The sequence below is a fragment of the Bos grunniens genome, chromosome 13 (assembly GCF_055505025.1).
Source record: "Bos grunniens cultivar Pamir isolate PY7600 chromosome 13, Bosgru_T2T1.0, whole genome shotgun sequence".
Lineage (NCBI taxonomy): Eukaryota > Metazoa > Chordata > Mammalia > Artiodactyla > Bovidae > Bos > Bos grunniens.
This window is the reverse complement of record NC_141177.1, coordinates 48240485-48249337: the sequence shown is the minus strand read 5'-3', so window position 1 is coordinate 48249337 and position 8853 is coordinate 48240485. Positions and strand designations below refer to the sequence as shown.

At 48.1% G+C, this 8853-nt stretch overlaps 1 long non-coding RNA gene across 1 annotated transcript; it reads left to right on the top strand.

Moving 5' to 3' along the window:
• The first annotated feature begins 571 nt into the window (after positions 1–571).
• On the top strand, positions 572–8098 carry LOC147360944 (uncharacterized). The gene is made up of 3 exons (XR_015139519.1): positions 572–775; positions 2028–2682; positions 7970–8098. It is a non-coding gene; the product is annotated as an uncharacterized LOC147360944 (long non-coding RNA).
• The last annotated feature ends 755 nt before the right edge of the window (positions 8099–8853 follow it).

Genomic DNA, 8853 nt, shown 5'->3' with positions numbered 1-8853 from the left:
GTCTTCCCGACCCAGGGATCAAACTCATATCACCTGTGTTTCCTGCATTGGCAGGTGGATTCTTTAGCGCTGAGCCACCTGGGGAGCCAAAGCCCCCCCATATACTGAATGAGAATTCCTCAGGGGTTTCCTAAGAGGCAGTGGGCAATACTGATTGTAAACCCAGCCAGCATCAGCTTGGAAGTCAGATTATGAAGCAAAGTGTCTGCTGTCTGTGCCCCCAAGGGGCCACTCTAGGCTATAGCCTGGCTCTCAGGACACACCCCTGATGCCCTTCCCCACTATCCATGGCTTTGCTGTTAGAACAAGGATGAAGCTCCAGGGGTGACAGAGAGATCGTGGCCCGTGAACACCCTTCACTGTCAGAGATTTTCTTTCCTTTTCTTTTTTTTTGAGATTTTCTACTTCAGTAGAAATAAGAGCTATTCTGATGGATTACTAATATTAGAAAAGGTGGGTAGAGCACAAAAACAAATAACCTAAAATGTGTCAAAAGTATTAAAAGTTCATGGACATAGCTTTTGCTGGGCTGATAAATATTTAACAACCAGCCTTGTGAAAGCCCTGCCCTGGTTTGTAGTGTTTGCTGGTTTCTGTGGTGTAAAAACTCCCACGATGGCCTATTTTAAGCTACTAACTCGAGGCCACTGAATGCAGAGTTGGAAAAAGACATCTGGGCACCCATCATGGTGTTGTGTTTCCACCACGGGTATGTAGTAGACATGAATGACCTCAAGAGCTGAGAAACAATTCCATGCAATAGAATCAGGACGTGGTAAGTTTTTATTATTTATCACTTTGTCTTTTATATAGATTTAATTTACTTATAATTTTATGTTTAGTCTTGACTGTACTTAACAACCAGGTCTCAGGAATCATGAGGAGTTTATCGCCAGCTCCGTGAGCTGATAGAAATAGGCTCCATTCCAGCATGTCTATAGGCATCTGGGCAAGGACTCCTGTTTTGGAGAGAGTCTTGGCCTAGGGGTGTTGCGCTGTGTGCGAGAGCTGGGTGGACAAGAGGGAGACACTGCCCATCCATCTGCCCTCAGTAACCAGGAGAAGATCTCAGGATACCCTTAAGCCCAGCAGTGCCTCCAGGCACCTATCACCCGACCCAGGACCAGGGTGAGAGGGGCAGGAAGTCTCTCTGGGCTCCCACAGACCCCAGGAAGAATTAAAGCTGGCTTCCCTTTGTGCTTGTGAGGCTGTGGTCAGTGGTGTCTGACTTTTTTGTGACCCCGTGAACTATAGCCCACCAGGCTCCTCTGTCCACGAAATTTTCCAGGTGAGAATACTGGAGTGGGTTGCATGCCCTCCTCCAAGGGATCTTCCCGACCCAGGGACTGAACTCGAGTCTCCTGCATCTCCTGCATTGGCAGGTAGATTCTTTACTGTTTCAACCTGGGAAGCCCATTTTCCCTTTAAGCATAAGCAAAACTAGTGTTCCATTTCTGAGGTTTCCCGGGCTCAGTCCTCTTCCATATCTGTACCCACTAGGAGACAGATGAAATGCCTTCACAACCTCTCTTCCCATGATTAGAGACAAAAGATTATCAATCTAAAGACCTGGAGGAGGTGTATGGAGGTTAGTTGCTCCACGGCAAGTGGAATCTTCCTGGACCAAGGATAGAACCTGTGTCTCCTGAACTGACAGGCAGATTCTTGACCCCTGGACCACCAGGGAAGTCCTTGCAATTGTCTTTAGTGCTGTAACTGCAAAGGAAAACCCCAAATGTATTTAACTCACTTGGTTTAAAGCAATCATATGAGAATAAGCACCCAACACCCTTTTTAAAGGGCTGTTTGAAATAGTAATCCAGCCAAATTTCTAATGTGTATTGTGCAAAGAACACCATTCCAAAAGAAGTTAGTAACGATTGTTTTTGAAGAGGATGCTATTATAGTGACTTTTTTTCTACCTCTGCATTTACACTTGCAGATCAGGCTGTACTTAATTTGTTAAAACAATTCCTTGCGTCGCTGGGGCAGTAAGTTGCCAATAGTCCCTCATATCGTGTTTGCAGGTGACATCTGGTCCTGGGATAAGGAAACTCTGGTTAACAAGGAGTCATGGGAGATGCCTAGCAGAGAATGCCCACAAACACATCAGGGACTGCTCCAGTGCGTGGGCCCACACAGTTAGGGGGAGTCTCGTTGCTGAGTCCTCCTCCCCCCTCTACAAATGTGAAAACTGAAAGCAATTGCATCTGCCGGAGGAGAGAGCCCCACATGGTTCCTTGATGGGGGGGCGCATCCTGAGCCGTGTGGTAATCTCGGAAGCCGGAGATTAAGAAATGCTGCACTGGGAGTTTCCATTCAGGAGGTGGAAGAGACAGGCACAGAGCAGAAGTTTCTGTTTTCAGAGTGTGGCACATTTGAGGAAGTCACAGCACAAAGCAATGAATGAAAAAAGAATACATTTCATATAAAACGGGTGCAATTTAGGTACTTTGAGAGTCTGGAGTTTGAGCTTTCTGCACATTAAGAGCAGGTGTCTGGTTCACACCCAGGCCCGGTATACACAGGTTTATTCAGAGGTAAACACCAACCACAGCTGAGAGAGACCAGGAAGCAGCGGGTTTCTCACCCCAACCCCCACCGGAGGACTCCATCTCTGCCCCAGGCCCATGGCCTTCCTATCATTGCTGGTCCCACTTTGCACCATGAGAGCAAAAGTTGGTGAGTACAGTGAGGTCCCCAAAGGGGTGTGTGTCTGTGTGCGTGTGCGTGTGTGTGTATGTGTGTGTGTATGCACTCAGCTGTGTCTGACTTTTTGTGACCCCATGGACTGTAGCCCTCCAGGCTCCTCTGTCCATGGGATTTCCCAGGCAAGAATACTGGAGTGGGTTGCCATTCCTTCTCTAGTCCCCAAAGTTGAGGATAAGACAAAGGAAAGAGGTGGACAGAGAAAACTGTCCCCTTCATCCTGGTCTGTCCTCTGCCCTGAGTCCTAGGAGGGATCTGTAGGGGAAAGCCCTGCACAGTGATGTGGAGGAACATAGATACCCTTGTATTCCTTAAAGGCGCAATGGTCAAGAATCCACCTGCCCATGCTGGAGACTCACAAGATGTGTGTTCAATCCCTGAGACACGAAGATCCCCTGGAATGGGAAACGGTGACCCTCTCCAGTATTCTTGCCTGGAAAGTTCCATGGACAGAGGAGCTTGATGGGCTACAGTCCATGGGGTTGCAAAGTGTTGAATGTGACTGAAAGACTGGGCATGCACATATTCCTTAAGGCAAGGGTCCCCAACCTCCAGGATCTAATGCCTGATGATCTGAGGTGGAGCTAAGGTGATAATAATAGAAAGAAAGTGAACAATAAATGGAATAGATTTGAATTATCCTGAAGCCATCCCCATTCCACCTCCACCGTCTGCAACCCCCACCCGCCAGTCCATGGAAAAGTTGTCTTCCACAAAACCAGCTCCTGGTGCCAAAAAAGTTGGGGACTGCAGCCTTAAGGCATTTGGGGGCCTCTGCGGTCCTCTCTGGGATGCTATAGGGTGACTAAGGGGTCAGAGCGAAAGGTACTGTTGCTCATGTGGTCCCCGCAGGTCTGATGGAATCCCTATTCCACCCCAAAATGCTGAGTGAGGCCAACAGGTCCATCTGCCAACAGCTGCAGGGGGCCCAGCCTGGGCTGGAGGAAACCTTTTATGTGCTAGAGGAGCAAGGCCAAAGCCCATGGAGCATCAGCAGCAGAGGTGGGGCAAGGAGTGGGGCAGGCGGTCCAGAATCTTCCCTCCCGCCCCACCATGCTTCATCCTTCCGTCTGCTGTGTCTTTTTAGCGGCATCGAAGCTAAATACTCTGACAGTGCAAGCAAGTTTTCACATTACAGCCTCGATACTTAGAAAGACTTAATATGAAAACATTCAATTATCATTAAAATTCACTTACCATAAGAAACCTACCTGTTGAAATGAAAAAAATCAAGACCTACTGGATTTTTAAAACGGAATTTCAACTGTTCAGAAAATTTAAAGATTATTATAATGGTTTTATATTTATTACTTATGTGTCTGCACACTTTCTCATCTGAAGGTTATTATCAGAAGTTTAAAGAGGTCATTGGAGAAGGCAATGGCACCCCACTCCAGTACTCTTGCCTAGAAAATCCCATGGACAGAGGAGCCTGGTAGGCTGCAGTCCATGTGGTTGCAAAGAGTCGGACACAACTGAGCGACTTCACTTTCACTTTTCACTTTCATGCATTGGAGAAGAAAATGGCAACCCACTCCAGTGTTCTTGCCTGGAGAATCCCAGGGACGGGGGAGACTGGTGGGCTTCCGTTTATGGGGTCACACAGAGTCGGACACGACTGAAGTGACTTAGCAGCAGCAGCAAAGAGGTCATTATTCAAACCTCTTAATGGCTAAGAGGTTTTACCCATTACTTCTGCTTTACTGACTATGCCAAAGCCTTTGACGGTGTGGATCACAATAAACTATGGAAAATTCTTCAAGAGATGGGAATACCAGATCACCTGACCTGCCTCTTGAGAAATCTGTATACAGGTCAAAAAGCAACAGTTACAACCAGACATGAAACAACAGACTGGGTCCAAATTGGGAAAGGAGTACCTCAAGGCTGTATATTGTCACCCTGCTTATTTAACTTACATGCAGAGTACATCATGTGAAATGCTAGGCTGGATGAAGCACAAGCTAGAATCAAGATTGCCCGGGGAAATATCAATAACCTTGGATATGCAGATGACAACACCCTTATGGCAGAAAGCAAAGAGGAACTGAAGAGCTTCTTGATGAAAGTGAAAGAGGAGTGTGGAAAAGCTGGCTTAAAACTCAACATTCAAAAAACTAAGATCATAGCATCTGGTCCCACCACTTCACGGCAAATAGATGGGGAAACAATGGAAACAGTGATAGATTTTATTTTGGGGGACTCCAAAATCACTGCAGATGGTGACTGTAGCCATGAAATTAAAAGATGCTTGCTCCTTGGAAGAAAAGCTATGACCAACCTGGACAGCACATTAAAAAGCAGAGACATTACTTTGCTGACAAAGGTCTGTCTAGTCAAGGCTGTGGTTTTTCCAGTAGTCATGTATGGATGTGAGAGTTGGACTATAAAGAAAGCTGAGCTCCAAAGAATTGATGCTTTTGAACTGTGGTGTTGGAGAAGACTCTTGAGAGTCCCTTGGACTGCAAGGAGATCCAACCAGTCCCTCCTAAAGGAGATCAGTCCTGAATATTCACTGGAAGGAATGATGCTGACGCTGAAGCTCCAATCCTTTTGCCACTTGATTCTTCAAATAACTGACTCATTGGAAAAGACCCTGATGCTGGGAAAGACTGAAGGTGGGAGGAGAAGGGGATGACAGAGGATGAGATGGCATCACCAACTCAATGGAGATGAGTTTGAGCAGATTCCGGGAGCTGGTGATGGGCAGGGAAGCCTGGCATCCTGCCGTCCATGGGTCGCAAAGAGTCGGACACAACTGAGCAGCTGAACTGAATGGGTAAATATGCATGTGAAAGTGTTAGTCGCTCAGTCGTGTCTGGCTCTTTACAATCCCATAGACTGTAGCCCACTAAGTCCTCTGTCCATTGAATTCTCCAGGCAAGAGTACTGGAGTGGGTTGCCATGCCTTTCTCCAGGAAATCTTCTCAACCCAGGGATCCAACCCAGGTCTCCCACATCATGGCCAGATTTTTCACCACTTGAGCTATCCAGGATAGTGCGTAAATATGTATAGCTGCAACAAAAGCCAGATAGCAAAAAGTTATGCTGATTAAATCAGGCTCAAGTTCCACTTAACTTTAAAAACATCTTATTTAAAACTTTACTAAAATTCAAGATTTAATGATCTTTCTCAAACACTTGTATTTTATTGCTATTATAATTTAAGAAAATGAAATATTGATACATTTTTCTTCAAGTCACATATTGCTGTTGTTTAGTCGCTCAATTGTGTCTGACTCAGTGACTCCATAGACTGTAGCCCACCAGGCTCCTCTTTCCATGGGATTTCCCAGGCAAGAATACTGGAGTGGGTTGTCATTTCCTTCTCCAGGGGATCTTCCCAACCCAGGGATCAAACCTGTGTCTCCTGCATGACAGGCAGATTCTTTACCACTGAACCACGAGGGAAGCCCAAGTCACATATAGGTATCCTCCAATTTATTCCAGCTTATCCCAGTATTCTAGGAAAATACTATAATTTTTATGAATATGAAAAAGACTGGAAAGCAGTGTTCTGTATTTTATTTATCAGTATAGATCTGGTTAGGGTTACACAGACTGATGCCCTGACTGAAGCATCTACCGTAGTTAATCACCTTGGTCCTGGGGGTGTAAATGAGCTCTGATTTCCGCACTACAAATAACAAGTCTATTACTGTCCTAATGCACCTGTGGAGAAGCCTCTTCAAGTAAACTGCAACCTTGCAGCTCAGTTTTCAAGTGCATTTTGCTGGCTGCAAACAGCCATCTCTGCTTTAATCACCCCTCTCTGGCTGTGCATGCTCCCCACTTGGTGGCTTCTCCTCAGCAAGCTGAAGCCTCACTTTTCCAGCACATTGAGCAGGATTGCTTTTGCAGCCTGTGTAACAAAGTCTTGACCGAGAAAAATGCAAGTAGTCTGCAAACTTTTTCTTTCCCTTCAATTGTTTTCTCTCTCCAGTAATCCGGGTCACCAGGGCCAATCTGTTAGACATTAAAAAGTGAGTAAAGCCTCTTAATTCACCCCACCAGATGAAATCTGCGATTGCATAAGCAGTGAAGAACCAGAGAGAACCCCCCTGGAGCAGCTATTTCAGCAGCTCCCTAAAATCCAGCTATATTTGGAAGATCTCTGTGTAGGAACCAAGGCTAATACTTAGTTCCCAGAAGATTAGGTGTGGTTTTCATGAGCTCATCAAGAGGGCGGTTCCATGTTTCTATTTTTAAAATGTTTATAAAACTCACCCTTCCTTGGTGGAAGACAACAGATAAGAGGAGAGACGTTTCTCATGTTACAGTTAGAGGCAACAACCCGGCCAATCTTGTTCCCAGAGAAAAGACTAAGTAGTAAATGCTTCAGTTTCAGCCGAGACTGGGATAATCTGCTCTTGAGTTCTGGCCAAATTCCATGGAGTCCGCGTCCAGGCCAGTCAGGCTTCTCCCAGCCTGGGCGCCGGCAGTCTCTGCGGAGTCAGAGCAACTGGGTCGGTCCAGGTAGCACGCCCTCCTCCAGGAGCAGAAAAAGCCTAGTCCCCTGGATCAGGTTGGGGGTGGGGAGTGGTTCAGCACTGGGGCCACCTGGAAATGGCACATGCCCATGTCATTCATGTCGCAACACCCTAGTATTTAAAATAATCTGGGGGATGCCTTAGTCCCCAAACAGTCCTCACCATTTTACTAAATTCTTGGGCCCCTATCAATCACCTTGTTACCATCGTGGGAAACAGGAGCACAGAGAAATGAGGCTAGCACATCTCAGTTAGCCTCCCTCCACTGGCAATTCTCAGATGACTTCTTTGGGTGGGAATAACAGTTCACTATCCATAGGAGAAATATGGAGAGTCTTAGAGCAGGTCCGATGCAGTCTTGAAAGACATTTGAATCTGGACTCCACAAGGCACATCCAAGGTCTGGGTCGCTAGCAGGGAGAGTGGGTGTGTGCCTAAGAGCAGCAGTCCGCAACCTTTTTGGCACCTGGGACCAGTTTTGTGGAAACAGTTTTAAGATCCTGATGCTGAGAAAGATTGAAGGCAGGAGAAGGGGACAACAGAGGATGAGATGGATGGCATCACCAACTCAATGGACATGAGTTTGAGCAAGCTCCTGGAGATGGTGATGGGCAGGGAAGCCTGGCATGCTGCAGTCTATGGGGTCGCAGAGTCCGACTGGACTGAGCGACTGAACTGAACTGAGAAGCGGGTGGTGGTGGATGGTTTGGGGGGGTGATTCAAGCGCATTACATTTCTTGTGCATTTTATTTCTATCATTATGACATCAGCTCCACCTCAGATCATCAGGGATTGCATCCTCGAGGTTGAGGACCCCTGCCTAACAGCATCTCCTTCGGCCTGTCTTGCAAAAGGTACCCAGCAAGACTCAGGCACTATTGGCGGGAGCGTGAGAGCAGGTACTCAGTAGGTACTGGGAACGTGGATTTCGCAGAGGGGCGCTGTTTCCCTAGAATCTTCTTCCGGCTTCCCTGGGAGTAAACGCTTTCCACTTGGGAAGGACGATCACTCTAGATGAACTTTGAGCTTCTGCCCCAGCAGGATAGACTCCCAGATTCGACGCTGGGGTTAGGAGGAAATCAGGGCAGACATACTTTGGTGTCGGGCAGCATCACCAATAACTAGTTCCAATGAAGGCCGGAAAGAGCGAAACCAGGTTTTGCTGGCGGCGATCCCGGCCCGGGTCCAGGGGTTCGCCCTTACCCCATACCAAACTCCCCTGGTTTGGGCTTACACTGCGGCCGCCTCTCGCGAGCCCTGGAACTTGAGTGGGTGCGGGGTGGAGGAAAGCGCGGAGCACCGCGCTGTGTCTGTGACCTGAACCGAAATCTGAGCCCAACACCAGCACGTTAGGAACTACGATCTTCCTTCGGGGACAGGGTGCCGAGTTGCGGTCGCCCTTGCCAACTCCGCATCCGGGTGCCCTCTAGCACCCTGGCTGCCGGGTAACCCGGCTCAGAGGGAACTCGTAGGTGTTTTCCCAGGCCTAGGGCCGGTGCCGCGCGGTACTCCGTGTCCCCGGGAGGCGTGGCGAGGCCGATTCCGCTCAGGGCGCGCCCCTCCCCTGCCCCGCCTCCAGCTCCGCCCCGGGCCCCGAGGGCAAGTCGGGGGAGGGGGAGGACGGAATTTCCCAGCGCGGGGGTTCGGGCTGCCC